A 19,437-nucleotide genomic window follows, 5' to 3' on the forward strand; every position below is an offset into this window, starting at 1 on the left:
GGGGGTTATTTGACTAAAGATGTGGGGTGTAGGGCTGGCTCCAGATTTTCGTGGGCCCAGGGCCAAAGAGTGTCACTGGGCTCTTTTAACACATGCCACAATTCATCATCCTCTGATACGGCAGAGAAATAGCGGTATAGTACAATGAAAAATACTTCACTTCTTACATCACATGACTGATATCCATTTTAAATTCTCCAATAGCTCCAAAAACGGACAGTATATTACTCCATACAGTATTATGGCCACCGCATAGTGCGCCATACAGAATAATGAGCCCCATATATTTCTCCATACAGAATCATTGGTCCCATATAAAGTTCCATACAGTATATGATGAGCTCCACATAATGCTATAGTATATGTTGGTCCACATGGATGAAGCTCCACTGTCTTATGGGCCCAAATAATGCTCCATATATAATGGGCCCCATTTCTAATTCTCCAGTGTATAATGGGACCTGTAAATGCTGCTCCAGTCTCTGATGTCCACCTTTGGAATGCTCCAGTGTATGGTGGGCCCCATATATCATTCTCCAGAGTATAGTGCTCCCCAAAAATTGCTCCCAACCTTTAAAACAATTAAATAAGTCTCCTCGCTAGGGAATCCCTATACTAGTCTGGACTCCTCGTCGTCCCCATCTTCCATCTCTCTGCACTTGGACTGTTTAGGCAGAGGGCATATAGACGTGATGTCATCGCGCTCTCTGACCAGAATGTCACTGTCAGGAAACACGGAAGACGTCACGGCGGTGGAGCAGGGTGAGGTAAGTATTTCAACTTTGCAAGTGCTGTGATCCTGAGCAAGCAGGGGGGCCCACTCGTTGGCGATGGCACTGGCACAGGGCCCCTCATAGTACGGCGGTGTGTCTGATGGCGGGTGGGCTCTCCCACCGGCAGAGACACTTTTGCGTACTATGAGGGGCCCTGTGCCAGTGCCGTCACCCATGAGTATGCCCCCCACCTGCTCAAGGAACCTGCACTTTCATCTGCATCTTCCTCTTTGTCACCGTGTAAGGTGGTATAGTATGCAGGAAGGGAAACCTGAGTTTCATCAGGGTCAGATTCTGGCTGTGTAGAGTGCGAGGGGAATGTAGTGGTCTGGGTCAATGTACCATCAGAATCATCTAGCAGTGGCTGGGCATCAGTGCACTTGTGGCGCCCCCAGGAGTACGGTTGTCACAGTGGCATTACCTTCCTCCTAGGGAGTGTGATGTCATGCTTGGGAGCAACGAAGGATCTCTCTAGCAGTTAAACTAACACACGACACAGTTCCCACTCCAGGCCAGCAGGGAGAGCTCTGAATCTGACTGCTGAGGAGCTGCTCTCTGTGGTCGGGAGGAGGGAAGTCAGGGCAGTCTGTGAAGGGAAGGGGAAGTGTGTCAATGTGAGAAGGGGAGCTGGAGGATGAGCAGAGTTAAGGCTCACTCCTAGCTGGAGCGCATGGTCCGGATTCCGGTCTCCGAGTTTGTAGGGACACTGACGGTCCTGCAGCAGAAACCGGAGGAAGTAGCAGCTGTAAATGCTCTGTTCCCAACTAAGGCTCGGAGGCCCCAGCAGCGACTTGTGTGAGCCAGAAGGAAAAGGCTGCGGCTGCCTGCCATACGAGAAAGTTTCAAAAGAGAGTCAACAGGGGGAACGTCAGTGAACTCGGTACTGCGAGTACCTCAGATAAGCGCTAGAATGGAGGCCACACTACCTATCTGCAAAGAGAGAATTCCTAATTTGCTTCCAGGCTGACCAACTCCTTCTCCATCTGTACTCTGGGTCCTGTACGGCACTTACCAAGTACAGGTAAAGGAACTGCACGACTGTCTGTCATCTTTCTCCTGCGCCTGGTGCACGGCTCTGCTGCATCCTGCACTGCACACCATCTACCAACTCTTTCATCTGCCCTGCGACTACGGCCCTACCTGTGCAGGGCTTCTACATCTTAGCTGCACCACAACATCTGTCCCAGAGAAGCGACACTGCAGCGCAGGTCAATCTGATCAGAAACCACAGGTGGTGTCACGTATCATTCACCTATAAATGGTATTCACCCCTTTGCATGGACGCCCATGCCCACGGACCGGGTCACCACCACCATGACACATCCCTCTGAGACACCGGCCCGGTACCGATTAACCCCACTGCCCTGGCTGGCCACCCACACTCGATGTCAGATTCATATTGGACTGGGGAATTCACGAATTGACTTGATAACCATGGTATGTGAAAAGTGCTCCATGGAGTAATCTGTAGTGTGGCCTGCCGCATCCTTCACTTTTGCTAGGGGTGAAGGACACAAGGAAAGGTGTTGTTCCTGACCAGGAGCCTCCACTGACGACTCAGTGCTTTTATCTTTTGAAACTTCAGAACAGAAGGCGATAGAGCTAGAGGCTGTGTCAGCAATGTAAGCCAAAACTTGTTCCTGAAGCTTCGGCTTTAAAAGCGATTTACCTACTCCCAGAAAAGGGAGCCTTTGAGGCCTTGTGGAGCCAGACGATGACGCAGGCTCAACACCTCTTGCCTTAGGTGCTATTGTGCTTTTGCCACTACCAGCAGATGCACCACCACTCCCACCACCATCAGTACCAGCTGGCAACCCCCGTCCACTTCCACGGCCTCTTCCACCATACTTCCTCATTTTTGGAAAAATGTACCCAAAATACCACCAGCTATATGGTACTGTAAAACCATCGCCGTCACACATCCCTCTGAGACACCGGCCCGGTACTGATTAACCCCACTACCCTGGCTGGCCACCCACACTCCATGTCAGATTCATCTTGGACTGGGGAATTCATGATTTGACTTGATAACCAAGGCATGGTATGTGGGAAAGAGCTACATGGACTAATGTGAAGTGTGGCCTGCTGCATCATTCAATTTTGGTGGGGGTGAAGGACACAAGGAAAGGGGTTCTTCCTAACCAGGAGCCAGCACTTGATGACTCAGTGCTTGCATTTTTTGAAACTTCAGAAGAGGAGGGCATATTTGCTGGAGTCTGTTTCGGCAATGTAAGCCAAAACCAGTTCCTGATGCTCCGGCTTTAAAAGCGGTTAACCTATTCCCAGAAAAGGTAGCCTTCCAGGCGTTCCAGAGCCAGACCATGATGCAGGCTCAACACCTCCTGCCTTAGCTGCTATTGTGCTTTTGCCACTACCAGCAGATGCACCACCACCATCAGTACCAGCCGCCCCCCCACGCCCACGTCCGCGGCCTCTTCCACCATACTTCCAAATTTTGGAGAAAATGTACCCAAAATAACATCAGATATATGGTACTGTATCAGAAGCGTACAGCTCTATACAGTCAAAGGATAATTGTCAATCTCCCTATATATTTCATGAGTCACACAGAGACGCTCAAAGGCACAGTATGGATTAGACAAGAATATAAAAAGTTGAAAAAGGGTACAGTATCATCAGATACCAGGTATATATAGTTTTTTTTTTAAACATGCTCAGGATGGATCACACCACAATATAAAAAGAAGATCCGCAAAGAAATAATCACACATGTGGGCCAATGTTCCAGGTGTCAATGATACACTTAGAGTGGTGGGTGGAGGAGGACTTTCTGGCATAAAGGGTACAGTATCACCAGATACCAGGTATATATAGCATAGTTTAAACATTAAAAATGTACGTCTATATATCAGGAGTAGTGTTGAGCCACCCCACTAGTGTTCGAGTTCGGTTCGTCGAACAGGAGGCAAGTTCGTCGAATGTTCGTCGAACCCCATTGAAAACAATGGCAGGCAAGCACAAACACATACAAACACATAGAAAACAATTACAAAACACCTTAAAAGGTGTCCCAAAGCAGACACAATGCTCAGAAGACAAAAATAACATATGGAAAAGGGCAACTACATATAGAAAAGCGGTGGAGGAGTAAAAGGAGGAGGAGGAGACACAGATATAGGCATGTCATGCCCTTATAAAGTCAAGAAAGGCCGGACTAAAAATCTAAAATAAAAAAAATCTAAAATTCTAAAATCGAAGACGATCATATACCGTTGGACTTCCCACCATAAATTATGCCAACTGCCGATCAGGCGACGTTATTCCCTCGACCCTCAAAACAGCGTCCATGAAGGCAAAGTGTTTGGTTTCCGGGGGCTGTATGGTTGCAAAGCTGAACCTTAAAGGAATGTCTAGAAGGGCACCACCAGGAGTGGAGCCTGCGGCTTAAATGGACTCCATACGGGCAACCTCAACCATGCCAGCTACGGAAAAGATGGACAAATTGCAAGCTTTGTCGATTCTGTAGGTGGTGGTGCATGGCCGTTTTTAGTTGTGCTAGCGATTTGTCAGCTTAATTCCGTTAACAAACGAGACTCTGGCATGACCACGTGGTCCGTGTCCAGCTTACTAGAGGGACATGCGAGGCTCTGGCACGTGAGATCGAGCAATAACAGGTCTGTCATGCCCTTACATGTCTGGGGCTGCATGAGCGCTACACTGAAAGGACCAGCGTGTGTCGCTTACAGGTGCGGATCACCTGCTGAACCCCGTTAGTGATGGTGATCTGGGATTCCAATTCTTCCCCGCGAACGAGGATTTCCCAGTAAGTGCAGGTCAACTGGAATCCCGGAATTAGGTCTAACCGGCAATCCAGAAAGAATGTGAAAAAATTCAATGTCCAAACCACAGTTGCTGTAGCTTGCTTAACAGCTGGTCTCCTCTGCTGAGTAGCACACAGTTCTTACATATACAGGCGGCATAACTTGGTTCACGGGTGGGCAACTCTGCAGAGTAGCAGACAGTGCTTAGATAAACAGGCGGCTTGGCTAGGTTCAAGGGTGGGCTCCTCTGCTGAGTAGCAGACACAGTTACTAGGCCCAAAGTATTAACTGGGCTAAATGCAGTCAAAAACTGGTTCTTTCATAAACAGGCGGCATAGCTAGGTTCACAGGTGGGCTCCTCTGCTGAGTAGCAGACAGTGCTACAAGGCCCAAAAGGATTTTCTGGACAAGATGCGGTAAAAAATTATTAGAAACACACACGGTGTAGCTCCTTGACAGGTGCGCTACACCGCTGGCTACCAGACACTGCTACTATGCCATGAAACTGTCTATTAACATTTAAAATCATTTTTAATGTGAAAATAAAGTCACGCTTTTGGTGAACGAACCGTTCTCAAACGGAACCTCTAACAGCCGAATTTTAAGCAAAGTGTTCGAGTTCAACGAACGGCTCGAACACTGCCCAAAACAGTTTGAATTTGAACTTGGCGAACAGGTCGACTCGAACACCACTCATCTCTAATCAAGAGGCAGACTCAGACGGTCTCAGGCTCAGTATGGATTCGACAAGATTGTAGAAAGTTGAGAAAGGGTACAGTATCACCGGATAACAGGTATATATGTAGCATAGTTTACACATTACAAATCGATGTCTATATATCAGGAGGCAGACTCAGACGGTCTCAGGCCCAGTATGGATTCGACAAGATTGTAGAAAGTTGAGAAAGGGTACAGTATCACTGCATACCAGGTATATACACGAGTATAGCATAGTTTATTTAAACATTAAAAATCTCTGTGTATATTTCCGTAGTCCGACAAAGACACTTACAGCCTCAATATGGATTAGACAAGAATCTAAAAAGTAGAAAAAGGGTAATGTATTCGAAGCGTACACCAGTATACACTGTTGGGGTATTTTTCAATCTTCATATATATTTCAGTCTCAGTAAGACAGTCCAGTTAGGGAGGTTGAAATAATGGCATAAGTTAATGTTGGACATTCAGCAGCTGAAAATGGAGGAATTGGAAAAGTCCGAGGAAGAGGAGGACAAAAGCAATCCATTTTTCGGGCAACCTATGTGTCAGCAGGGGAAGGTGGCACAAAATACTTTGAAACCCATGCATGGTTCATTTTAATGAAGGTTAGATCATCAACATTTTGGGTCGACAGACGAGTCCTTTTTTCTGTCAGGATTGATCCAGCAGCACTGAAGACTCTTTCGGATAGCACACTAGCAGCAGGGCAAACGAGCTACTGTAAGGCATATTGTGGCAATTCAGGCCAGGTGTCCAGTTTACAGGCCCAATAGTCAAAGGGGAATGACCTGTGAGGGAGAACATCGATATGGGAGGAGAAGTAGTTTGTAACCATAGTTGACAACTACTGTCTCCTGTCACTTTCAATCGATGCAATATTACCAGTCGTGTGAGCGGTACTTGAAAAATCAGTCCACAACATGGTCATGAAACCCCTATGTCCACTGCCACTTCGGCTGTGTGCACCACGACCACCTCTTCCATGTTGCCGCCTACGGCTTGTGGAGAACCATCACCGCTGCTGTGTGCTGGGAATGCCTCAAACAAACGGTTTACTAGAGTTGCTTTTTTGTTAGCCAATATTAGCTCTAGGTTCTCCTGTTGCATAATGTTTTGGAATTTGCCTTTATAGCATGGATCCAGGATGCTGGCCAACCAGTAGTCATCATCGTTCATCATTTTGGCAATGCGGGGGTCCCTTTTTAGGATCTGCAAGGCATAATCACACATGTGGGCCAATGTTCCAGGTGTCAATGATGCACTGCGAGTGCTGGGTGGAGGAGCACTTTCTGGCAAAACAACATCCCTCCAGTCACGCACAAACCCTGTACCTGACCTTGCCACGCCAACATTTTCTCTTGCCCCCTGAGAAGCATCCTCCTCCCCTAAATAATCATCCCCATCATCCTCCTCCTCTTCCTCCACCTCATCCAGGAGAGTTCCCCGAGCAGACAATGACTGACTGTCATCAAGGCTTCCCTCCTCCTCTTCGTCCTCAGCTACAGATGCCTGGCTTTAATGTGCGTCAAAGTTTGCATGAGCAGACGCATAAGTGGGATGCTCATGCTTATGATGGCGTCGTCTGCACTTACCAGCCATGTGCATTCCTCAAATCACTGAAGGACTTTACAGAGGTCTTTCAACTTTGACCGCTGCACACCAGACAACTCCATGTCTGCCTTCAAACTGCCTGCCCATGTATCCTCCCACAAATGCATTACAGCCTGCCTCTGTTCGCACAGCCTCTGAACCATGTGCATGGTGGAGTTCCACCTTGTTGCAACGTCGATAATTAGGCGGTGCTTGGGAAGGTGGAGCAATCACTGCAGCTTCTGCATTCGACTGGTGTACGGGCGACCGGCAGATGTGCGAGCACAGTCTTCACACCTTATGGAGCAGGGCTGTTAACTCTGGATAATTATTGAGGAAGCACTGCACCACCAGGTTCAAGATGTGAGCCAGGCAAGGTATGTGTCTGAGTTTTGAAAGGGCTATGGCTGCCACAAAATTCCGCCCGTTATCACTAACTACCTTGCCTACCTCAAGATGTAGACTGCCCAGACATGACTCAGTTTGTAGCTGCAAGTAGTCGGTCAGAACCTCCACGGTGTGTCTGTTGTCGCCCAAACACATCATCTTCAACACAACCTGCTAACGCTTACCACTAGCTGTTCGATAGTGGGACACCTCGTGTGCAACACTGGCAGCTGTGGATGGAGTGCTCGTGCGACTGCGCTCTGTGGACGAGCTTTCGCTTCTGGAGGAGGAGGAGGGTCGAACGCCTACAGCCAACTGTTTCCTATACCGTGGGCTAGGCAGCACTGTCCCACTGCCGCTGTCCCCTGTGGACCCTGCATCCACCACATTAACCCAGTGCGCAGTGATGGACACTTAACGGCCCTGGCCATGCCTACTGGACCATGCATCTGTTGTGAGGTGCACCTTTCCACTCACTGATTGCTTGAGTGCATGGACAATGCAGTCTTTCACATGCAGGTGGAGGGCTGGGATGGCTTTTCGAGAAAAGTGCCGACTGGGTAGGTCATAGCGTGGTACTGTGTAGGCCATGCACTCGCGGAAAGCTTCGCTTTAAACCAACCGGTAGGGCATCATCTCTAACGAGATTAGTTTGGCAATGTGTGCGTTCAAACACTGTGTACGAGGATGAGAGGATGAGTACTTTCTTGTCCTACTGAGAGTCTCTGGTAGGGTGAGCTGGACTTGAGAGCTGCATATGGTGGAACTAGCGGTGGACAATGCGGACTGAGAGAGGGTTGGTGATGGTGATGGTGTTGGTGGTCTTGCTGATGGCCTAGATTCAGTCTTTTGTTGATATAACATTGTGATTCCCTGACTGCTTTGGCCTTGCGACGACACCTCAACATTTGCTGCTGGTGGTGTGTTAACCAGTGGGCTTACAGTGGGGGAAGCAATATAGCGTTGCTGGCTACCTTCATTCGGAGCAGGTGCACATGTGGTACGTGAGGTTTGGTAGTCCGTCCACGCTTGCAAGTGTATGGTGGTTAAATGTCTAAGCATGCAAATGGTATTCAAATTTCTCAGATTTTTCCCTCGGTCTTTGCACACTTCTTACAGATAACTTTTTCCTGATCATTAGGATTTTGTTCAAAAAAGTGCAACACTGCACTCTTCCAACTATGGAAGATATTTTGAGACCTTGCACACTGTGCTAATTTGACCATCTGGCCCAGCTGTCCTGCAACTCTTTTGGTTTTTATAACACGTTTTTGGACTGCTACGGTGATGCCAGATAACAGCTGTTGCGATGTCGTTGCCTGCTGCGGATCCTCCTCCTCCTTTTCTGAGCTATTGGCAGTGGTACCCTCTTCCCCGAATGGATGCCAATCTTGGTCAACAACTGGGACATCCATCACCTCCTCTTCAATTTCATGTGCACCTTCCTCTGTGTCACCGTGTAAGGTGGTATAGTATGCAGAAAGGGGCACCTGAGTTTCATCAGGGTCTGATTCTGCCTCAGTACACTGCGAGGAAAATGTAGTGCTCTGAGTGAATGTACCAGCAGAAAAATCTAGCAGTGGCTGTGCATCAGTGCACTCCATGTCAGATTCATCTTGGACTGGGGAATTCATGATTTGACTTGCTAACCAAGGCATGGTATGTGAAAAGAGCTCCATGGAGTAATTGGAAGTGTGGCCTGCCACATCCTTCACTTTTGGTAGGGGTGAAGGACACAAGGAAAGGTGTTGTTCCTGACCAGGAGCCTCTACTGACGACTCAGTGCTTTTATTTTTTGAAACTTCAGAAGAGGAGGCGAGAGAGCTGGAGGCTGTGTCAGCAATGTAAGCCAAAACTTGTTCCTGAAGCTCCGGCTTTAAAAGTGGTTTACCTACTCCCAGAAAAGAGACACAAACAAAAAGCACAGAATGAGAAATGTGCAGAAATTAGAGTTGAGCGAAATGGGTCGAAAAATTTCAATAGTCGCCGACTTTTGGTAAGGTCAGGTTTCATGAAACGAAACCTGACCCGAGGGTGAGGTCGGCCACGAGCTCGGCGACTTTAGTGCCAAAGTCGCATTTCAAAAGTTTGTTTTCCGCCCTTTTTTCAGCCAATCAGGATCCACGGACACTGTGGGCAACGTGATGACATAGGCAGGGGTCACCACCATTTTTGAGAAGGGCATGCAAGTGATTGGCTTGCTTTGGGGGGCATCACAGGGGGTATAAAAGGGCGTGCATGCCAACCGCCATGTTACTCATGCTGATCTCAGAATAGGGAGAGCTGCTGCTGCTGCTGATTCTGTAGGGAGAGCGTTAGGCAGGGAAGAAGACACCAAAAACTGCTTCTGCTGCTAGCGATTTTGCCTGTACAACACACCAGTTACTGTGCAGTGCAAGTGGAGGCTATATTTTGCTGGATCAGCTGTGTTGGTTGTTAGGCTGCCTTATAAGGCTTCCTGATAGCTGCATTGCTGTTTTCCCACTGCTCTGCAAACTGCTTTTTTAAAAGCAATCCAAATTTTTTTTTTGTCCTGGTGAGATACTGAGTGTGCATTTTTTCACACCATACAGCGGTGTACGCTCCTCACACAGTACCGTGTAACGGCTGTTATCACGGCCACAGTGAAGCTATCTGTGTGTGACTCTGTAAGAATAAGTCGAGGACATGTTCTGTTCTTACAGACCTCCACCTTCTAGTTTTGTCTGTTTTTCAAACAGTTAAGTAGATTTGCTGTTTGATCACATTCAAAACTATAGAGAGACAGCGTGTGTCAGTCCGTATACTTAAAAAACACGGAGCTTGACAATTTTACGGACACTGGACAGCGGTGTACGTGCATGCTCCTCTCTCAGTACCGTGTAACGGCTGTTATCATGGCCACAGTGAAGCCATCTGTGTGTGACTCTGTAAGAATAAGTCGAGGACATGTTCCGTTCTTACAGACCTCCACCTTCTAGTTTTGTCTGTTTTTCAAACAGTTAAGTAGATTTGCTGTTTGATCACATTCAAAACTATAGAGAGACAGCGTGTGTCAGTCCATATACTTAAAAAACACGGAGCTTGACAATTTTACGGACACCGAACAGCGGTGTACGTGCACGCTCCTCTCTCAGTACCGTGTAACGGCTGTTATCACGGCCACAGTGAAGCTGTGTGTGACTCTGTAAGAATAAGTCGAGGACATGTTCCGTTCTTACAGACCTACACTCTAGGGAGATTCCTATTCTGCCCAATTCTATATACACCTTGTAGTTTATCATACACTAGCCAATTTCTGCCTGTGACATAGCGGTGTGATATTCACTGGGCCTCACACAATCCAACAGTGTCCACAAGTGTGTTCAGAAATTCTACATCTCCCCTGTCCTATAGTGACATTTTTCACACCTGCGACATTGAGCCTGTGACATAGCGGTGTGATATTCACTGGGCCTCACACAATCCAACAGTGTCCACAAGTGTGTTCAGAAATTCTACATCTCCCCTGTCTTATAGTGACATTTTTCACACCTGCGACATTGAGCCTGTGACACAGCGGTGTGATATTCACTGGGCCTCACACAATCCAACAGTGTCCACAAGTGTGTTCAGAAATTCTACATCTCCCCTGTCCTATAGTGACATTTTTCACACCTGCGACATTGAGCCTGTGACATAGCGGTGGGACATTCACTGGGCCTCACACAATCCAGCAGTGTCCACAAGTGTGTTCAGGAATTCTACATCTCCCCTGTCCTATATACACCTTGTACCTTGTTTTACATTACTATATTGTTTGTGGGATTTTGTGTACATTTTTACCAAAAATGAGGAAGGCTGGTGGAAGAGGCCGTGGAATTGGGCGACGGTTGCCAGCTGGTAATAATGGTGTTGTTGGTGGATCTGATGGTAGTGGCAAAAGCAAAATAGGACCGAATGCAGGAGGTATTGAGCCTGCTTCATCGTCTGGCTACACAAGGCCTCGAAGGCTTAGTTTTCTAGGAGTTGGCAAACCGCTTTTAAAGCCAGAGCTTCAGGAAAAAGTTTTGGCTTACATTGCTGACTCATCCTCCAGCTCTATCGCCTCTTCTTCTGAAGTTGTAAAAAATAAAAGCATTGAGTCATCATTGGAGGCTCATGTTCATGAACCACATCTTTCCTTGTGTCCTTCACCCCAGCCAAGATTGAAGGATGACGCAGGCCATACAACTGATTACTCCATGGAGCTGTTTTCACATACCATGCCTGGGTTATCAAGTCAAATGGTGAATTACCCAGGCCAAGATGAACCTGACATGGAGTGCACTGATGCACAGCCACTGATAGATGATTCTGCTGGTACATTCACTCAGAGCAGTACATTGTCCTCGCAGTGTAATGAGCCAGATTCTGACCCTGATGAGACTCAGGTGCCCCTTCCCGCATACTATACCACCATACATGGTGACACAGAGAAAGGTGCACATGACATTGAAGAGGAGGTGATGGATGACCCAGTTGTTGACCCAGATTGGCATCCATTGGGGGAAGAGGGTGCTGCTTCCAATAGCTCAGATGAGGAGGAGGAGCATCCACAGCAGACATCGACATCACAACAGCTGTTATCTGGCAGGCCCGGAGCACTCCAAAGACAGGTTCCAAAAATCAAAAAAGAGTTGCTGGACAGCTTGTCCAGACGGTCAAAATAGCACAGCGTGCTAGGCCGCAAAATGTCTGCCAAAGTAGGAAGAGTGCAGTGTGGCACTTTTTTGAACAAAATCCTCATGATCAGGCCAAGGTTATCTGTAAGAAGTGCGCAAAGACCTTTAGCCGAGGGAAAAATCTGAAAAATTTGAATACCAGTTGCATGCTTAGACATTTAACCAGCATTCACTTGCAAGCGTGGACACAACACCAAACCTCAAGTACCACATGTGCAACTGATCACAAAGAAGGTAGTCAGCAACGCTACATTGTTTCCCCCACTGTAAGCCCACCGGTTAGCACAGCAGCAAATGTTGAGGTGTCGTTGCAAGGCCAAAGCCGTCAGGGAATCGCACTGTTATATCAACGAAAGACTGAATCTAGGCCATCAGAAAGAACACCAACTCCATCACCATCATCAACCCTCTCTCAGTCCGCCCTGTCCACCGCTAGTTCCACCATATGCAGCTCTCAAGTCCAGCTCACCCTCCCAGAGACTATGAGTAGGTCAAGAAATTACTCAGTCTCTCATCCGAGTACACTGGGTTTGAACGCCCACATTGCCAAACTAATCTCGTTAGAGATGATGTGCTATCGGTTGGTGGAAAGCGCAGCTTTCCGCGAACTCATGGCCTATGCAGTACCACGCTATGACCTACCCAGTCACCACTTCTTCTCTCGCAAAGCCATCCCAGCCCTCCACCATCATGTGAAAGACCGCATTGTCCATGCACTCAAGCAGTCAAGGAGTGGAAAGGTGCACCTCACAACAGATGCATGGTCCAGTCGGCATGGCCAGGGCCGTTACGTGTCCATCACTGGGCACTGGGTTAATGTGGTGGATGCAGGGTCCACAGGGGACAGCGGTGGTGGGACAGTGCTGCCTAGCCCATGGTATAGGAAACAGTTGGCTGTAGGCGTTCGACCCTCCTCCTCCTCCAGAAGCGAAAGGTCATCCACAGAGCGCAGTGGTACGAGCACTCCATCTGCAGCTGCCACTGTTGCACACGAGGTGTCCTCCTATCGAGCAGCTAGTGGAAAGCGTCAGCAGGCTGTGTTGCAGATGATGTGTTTGGGCGACAGACACACCGCGGAGGTGCTGGCTGAGTACTTTCAGCGACAAACTGAGTCATGGCTGGGCAGCCATAGCCCTTTCAAAACTCAGCCACATACCTTGCTTGGCTAACACCTTGAACCTGGTGGTGCAGTGCTTCCTCAACAATTATCCGGAGTTAACAGCCCTGCTCCAGAAGGTGCGAAGACTGTGCTCGCACATTCGCCAGTCGCCTGTACACTCCATTCGTATGCAGAAGCTGCAGCGATTGCTCCATCTTCCCAACCACCGCCTCATTATCGACATTGCAACAAGGTGGAACTCCACCATGCAAATGGTTGATCGGCTGTGCGAACAGAGGCAGGCCATAATGCATTTGTGGGAGGATACACGGCCAGGCACTTTGAGAGCAGACATGGAGTTGACAGGTGTGCAGTGGTCGAAGCTGAAAGACCTCTGTAAAGTCCTTCAGTGTTTTGAGGAATGCACACGGCTGGTAAGCGCAGACGACGCCATCCTAAGCATGAGCATCCCACTTATGCGTCTGCTCATGCAAACTTTGATGCACCTTAAGGAGCAGGCGTCTGCAGCCAATGTTGACGAGGAGGAAGAGGAGGAGGGAATCCTTGATGACATTCAGCCATTGTCTGCTCAGGGACCTCTCCTGGACGAGGTGGAAGAAGAAGAAGAGGAGGAGGATGATGATAGGGATGATTACTTAGGGGAGGAGGATGCATCTCGTGGGGCAAGTGAAAATGTTGCCGTGGCAAGGTCTGGTACAGGGTTTGTGCGTGACTGGAGGGATGTGGATTTGCCAGAAAGTGCTCCTCCAATCAGCACTCGCAGTGCATCATTGACACCGGGAACATTGGCCCACATGTCAGATTATGCCTTGCAGATCCTAAATAGGGACCTCCGCATTGCCAAAATGATGAACGATGACGACTACTGGTTGGCCAGCATCCTGGATCCACGCTATAAAGGCAAATTACAAAATATCATGCCACACGAGAACCTTGACCTAATATTGGCTAATAAACAAGCAACTCTGGTAAACCGGTTGGTTGAGGCATTCCCAGTACACAGCAGCGGTGATGGTTCTCACACGAGCTGTATGGGCCGGGGGCAGCTTGGCAGAGGTGTTCGTGGTGCACACAGCAGAAGTGGCGTTGGAGACAGGGGTTTCATGACAATGTTGTGGACTGATTTTTCCAGTACCGCTCACACAACTGGTAATACTGCATCGATGGAAAGTGACAGGAGACAGCAGTTGTCAACTATGGTTACAAACTACTTTTCCACCCATATCGATGTTCTCCCGCACAGGTCATTCCCCTCTGACTATTGGACCGCTAAACTGGACACCTGGCCTGAATTGGCACAATATGCCTTACAGGAGCTCGCTTGCCCAGTTGCAAGTGTGCTATTGGAAAGAGTCTTCAGTGCAGCTGGATCAATCCTGACAGAAAAAAGGACCGGTCTGTCAACCCAAAATGTGGATGATCTAACCTTCATTAAAATGAACCATGCATGGGTTTCCAAGGATTTTGTCCCAACTTCCCTTGATGACACATAGGTTGCCAGAAAAATGGCTTGCTTTGGTCCTCCTCCTATTCCGTGAACTTGACCTATTTCGCCTTTTGCAGCAGCTGAATGTCCCACATCAACATATGCCACTTTGTAAACCACCCTAACTGGGCTGCCCCCCCCCATGGCCGGGGTCACCACCTAGCGCATGAAACCGTGCGAGTGCCGTTGCCCTGGACAGGTGGGTAGGCTGACTCTTGGGCGCGGGCACTGGCACAGGGTCCCTCATAGTGCAATCAAGTGCCTCTGACGGTGGTGGTGCACACCCGCTGCCAGACACACCGCCGTACTATGAGGGGCCCAGTGCCAGTACCGATGCCCACGAGTGTGCCCCCTTGCTTGGGCAGGGCCCCAGCACTTACAATGTTTACCTCTCCCTGCTCCTCCGCTGTGTAGTCTGGGCTGTCAAATCCTTCACTGGGACTGCCACTACAAATTGATTGAACTGAAAGATGATGGTTAAGATGTAGCTATGCCCTGTCCTGCTGGCCGGGCTCTAGCTCCAGATGATCAATGGCTTCCATTTCTCAAGGACGTCGACTCACAATGACATGCAGTGGTGATTTATCATCAGCTTTCACAGTTTTCCTACTCAAACGTGTGACATTCCGGCGCACATTTTAAATGTGCCCTCTCATGCCAATCAAATAGAATCGCCTACGGCCTGTGGCTTCTTTCTTTTGCACTCCAAAGATACGTGACAGATCATGACAGCCAGTGGGTACCATGTTTACATCGCTCCCTGTGATAAAAATTTGATTGAGATGAGTAACAGTGATGGAATCAACGGAAGTGCGATACAGCAAGACTTTATTCACAAAAAAATGTTTTCACTGTCTCAACACACAAATTAATTGAGGGTCAGCATCACCTATGAGAATTGTGATGGAAGTTTTTCCCGTGAATAGTAATTCCTAGATTTCTGCAATCACTAGCCTTTATGTCAGTAATTGTATGCATCTCCTTTCCTATTGTGGAGAGGCTGGACTGTATTACTGAGACAGAAATACAGTGGGGCAAAAAAGTATTTAGTCAGTCAGCAATAGTGCAAGTTCCACCACTTAAAAAGATGAGAGGCGTCTGTAATTTACATCATAGGTAGACCTCAACTATGGGAGACAAACTGAGAAAAAAAAAAATCCAGAAAATCACATTGTCTGTTTTTTTTTTCATTTTATTTGCATATTATGGTGGAAAATAAGCATTTGGTCAGAAACAAAATTTCATCTCAATACTTTGTGATATATCCTTTGTTGGCAATGACAGAGATCAAACGTTTTCTGTAAGTCTTCACAAGGTTGCCACACACTGTTGTTGGTATGTTGGCCCATTCCTCCATGCAGATCTCCTCTAGAGCAGTGATGTTTTTGGCTTTTCGCTTGGCAACACGGACTTTCAACTCCCTCCAAAGGTTTTCTATAGGGTTGAGATCTGGAGACTGGCTAGGCCACTCCAGGACCTTGAAATGCTTCTTACGAAGCCACTCCTTCGTTGCCCTGGCGGTGTGCTTTGGATCATTGTCATGTTGAAAGACCCAGCCACGTTTCATTTTCAATGCCCTTGCTGATGGAAGGAGGTTTGCACTCAAAATCTCACGATACATGGCCCCATTCATTCTTTCATGTACCCGGATCAGTCGTCCTGGCCCCTTTGCAGAGAAACAGCCCCAAAGCATGATGTTTCCACCACCATGCTTTACAGTAGGTATGGTGTTTGATGGATGCAACTCAGTATTCTTTTTCCTCCAAACACGACAAGTTGTGTTTCTACCAAACAGTTCCAGTTTGGTTTCATCAGACCATAGGACATTCTCCCAAAACTCCTCTGGATCATCCAAATGCTCTCTAGCAAACTTCAGACGGGCCCGGACATGTACAGGCTTAAGCAGTGGGACACGTCTGGCACTGCAGGATCTGAGTCCATGGTGGCGTAGTGTGTTACTTATGGTAGGCCTTGTTACATTGGTCCCAGCTCTCTGCAGTTCATTCACTAGGTCCCCCCGCGTGGTTCTGGGATTTTTGCTCACCGTTCTTGTGATCATTCTGACCCCACGGGGTGGGATTTTGCGTGGAGCACCAGATCGAGGGAGATTATCAGTGGTCTTGTATGTCTTCCATTTTCTAATTATTGCTCCCACAGTTGATTTCTTCACTCCAAGCTGGTTGGCTATTGCAGATTCAGTCTTCCCAGCCTGGTGCAGGGCTACAATTTTGTTTCTGGTGTCCTTTGACAGTTCTTTGGTCTTCACCATAGTGGAGTTTGGAGTCAGACTGTTTGAGGGTGTGCACAGGTGTCTTTTTATACTGATAACAAGTTTAAACAGGTGCCATTACTACAGGTAATGAATGGAGGAAAGAGGAGACTCTTAAAGAAGAAGTTACAGGTCTGTGAGAGCCAGAAATCTTGATTGCTTGTTTCTGACCAAATACTTATTTTCCACCATAATATGCAAATAAAATGAAAAAAAAAACAGACAATGTGATTTTCTGGATTTTTTTTTCTCAGTTTGTCTCCCATAGTTGAGGTCTACCTATGATGTAAATTACAGACGCCTCTCATCTTTTTAAGTGGTGGAACTTGCACTATTGCTGACTGACTAAATACTTTTTTGCCCCACTGTATATATGAAGATTTAAAAATAACACCAAAAGTATATAGTTGTGTACGCCTCAAATGCATTTCCTTTTTTCCACTTTTTAGATTGCTGTGTAATATATACTGAGAACACGTAGATTTTACATGTATAAACTATGCTATATATACCTGCTATCCAGTGATAAAGTACCCTTTCTCAACTTTGTACAATCTGGTCAAATCCATACTGGGCCTGAGAACATCTGAGTCTGCCTCCTGATCTATAGACATATATTTTTAATGTGTAAACTAGGCTACATATATACGTGTTATCGGGTGAAACGGTACCCTTTATCAACTTTCTACAATGTTGTTGAATCCATACTGGGCCTGAGAACGGCTGCTGAGCTGTTAAGCAAGCTACAGCACCTGTGGTTTGGACACGTAATTTTTTCAGGAATGACGGTTAGGCCTAACTCCGGAATTGCGGTTGACCTGAACTTACTGGGAAATCATCGTTCGTTCGCGGGGAATAATCTGAATCCCAGATCCCCATCACTAACGGAGTTCAGCAGGTTATCTGCACCTGTAAGCGACAAAAGCTGGTCCTTTCAGTGTAGCGTGCATGCAGCCCTGGACATGTACGGGAATGCTAGACCTGTTATTGCTCGATCTCACGTGCCAGAGCCTCGCTTATCCCTCTAGTAAGCTTGACGCGTACTGCGGGGGCATGCCGGAGTCTCGGTTGTTAACGGAATAAAGCTGAGAAATTGCTAGCACAACTACAAACACACATACCACACCACACACAGAATCGACACAGCTTTCAAAGTGTGCATCTTTTCTTTAGGTGGCATGGTTGTGGTTTCCCGGGTGGAGTCCAATTAAGCCACAGGCTCCACTCCTGGTGGTGCCCTTTTGGACATTCCTTTAAGGTTCAGCTTTGCAATCATACTGCCTCCGGAAACCAAAAACTTTGCCTTCATGGACGCTGTTTGGAGGTTCGTGGGAATATCGCCGCCCGATCAGCAGTCGGCATATGGGTCGCCCTCCCAGGGCTGTGGGGTACTCAGTACCGGGCCGGTGTCAGTGGGAGGTGTCACAGCAGCGGTGACCCGTACGGTGGCCCTGGGCGCCCATGTAAATGGCGTGGTATAATGGTAAAGAGTTTATATAGATAGTTTGACGCCACCTGTGGTGTTCGGCAACATAGATGTTAGGCCGACGCTGCATGCAGATCCTCTGGGACTGATGGTGTTGTGCAGCAAAGATGGTGAAGCTCCCCACAGGTGAAGCTGGAGTCCCAGGGAAGTGTAGATGTAGTGATGGGGGAAAGGCACAGGCGATGTAGGTGCTGGTACCCAGATGTAGCGGTGCTGGAATAACTGTAGGACACCAGAGCGTGCAGTTCCAAAGCATTACTCACAGTCTGCAGGTTACACAGATGCCTGCCTCCGTGCTGTGTCCTCCGGGTCAGGACCTCAGCCAACCTCCGGGACCAAAATGGAAAGCTCCCTTCCAACACTCCGCCAACATGTACCTTCCTGAACGTCTCCTTTCTAGCGCTTGTGGGGGAAGCACTCACAGGACCGTGGTTCACTGAAGCGCCTCCTGTCTAACAGATGTTCCTCAGACTTTACTTGTATGACAGACAGCTGTAGCCTTTTCCTTCTGGCTCCCACACGTCGATGCTGGGGCCTCCGAGCCTTAGTTGGGTACAGAGCATTTATAGCTGCTACTTCCCCCGGTTTCTGCTGCAGGAACGTCAGTGTCCCTACAAACTCGGAGACCGGAATCGGGACCATGCGCTCCAGCTACGAGTGAGCCTTAACTCTGCTCATCCTCCAGCTCCCCTTCTCACGTCCACTCACTTCCCCTTCCCTGCACAGAGTGCCCTAACTTACCTCCTCCCGACCACAGAGAGCAGCTCCTCAGCAGTCAGGTTCAGAGGTCTCCCTGCTAGCCTGGAGTGGGAAATGTGTTGTGTGTTGGTTTCACTGCTAGAGAGATCCTTCGTTGCTCCCAAGCTTGACAACACACTCCCTAGGAGGAAGGTAATGCCACAGTGGCGACCGTACTCTTGGGGACGCCACAAGTGCACTGAGGCCCAGCCACTGCTGGATGATGCTGCTGGTACATTGACCCAGACCACTACATTCCCCTCGCACTCTACACTGCCAGAATCTGACCCAGAGGAAACTCAGGTTCCCCTTCCCATATACTATACCACCTTACACGGTGACAAAGAGGAAGGTGCAGATGAAAGTGCAGGTTCCTTGAGCAGGTGTGGGTGGCATACTCATGG

This window comes from Dendrobates tinctorius, unplaced genomic scaffold, assembly GCF_039654945.1.
Source record: "Dendrobates tinctorius isolate UK_male_01 unplaced genomic scaffold, ASM3965494v1 ptg000086l, whole genome shotgun sequence".
Lineage (NCBI taxonomy): Eukaryota > Metazoa > Chordata > Amphibia > Anura > Dendrobatidae > Dendrobates > Dendrobates tinctorius.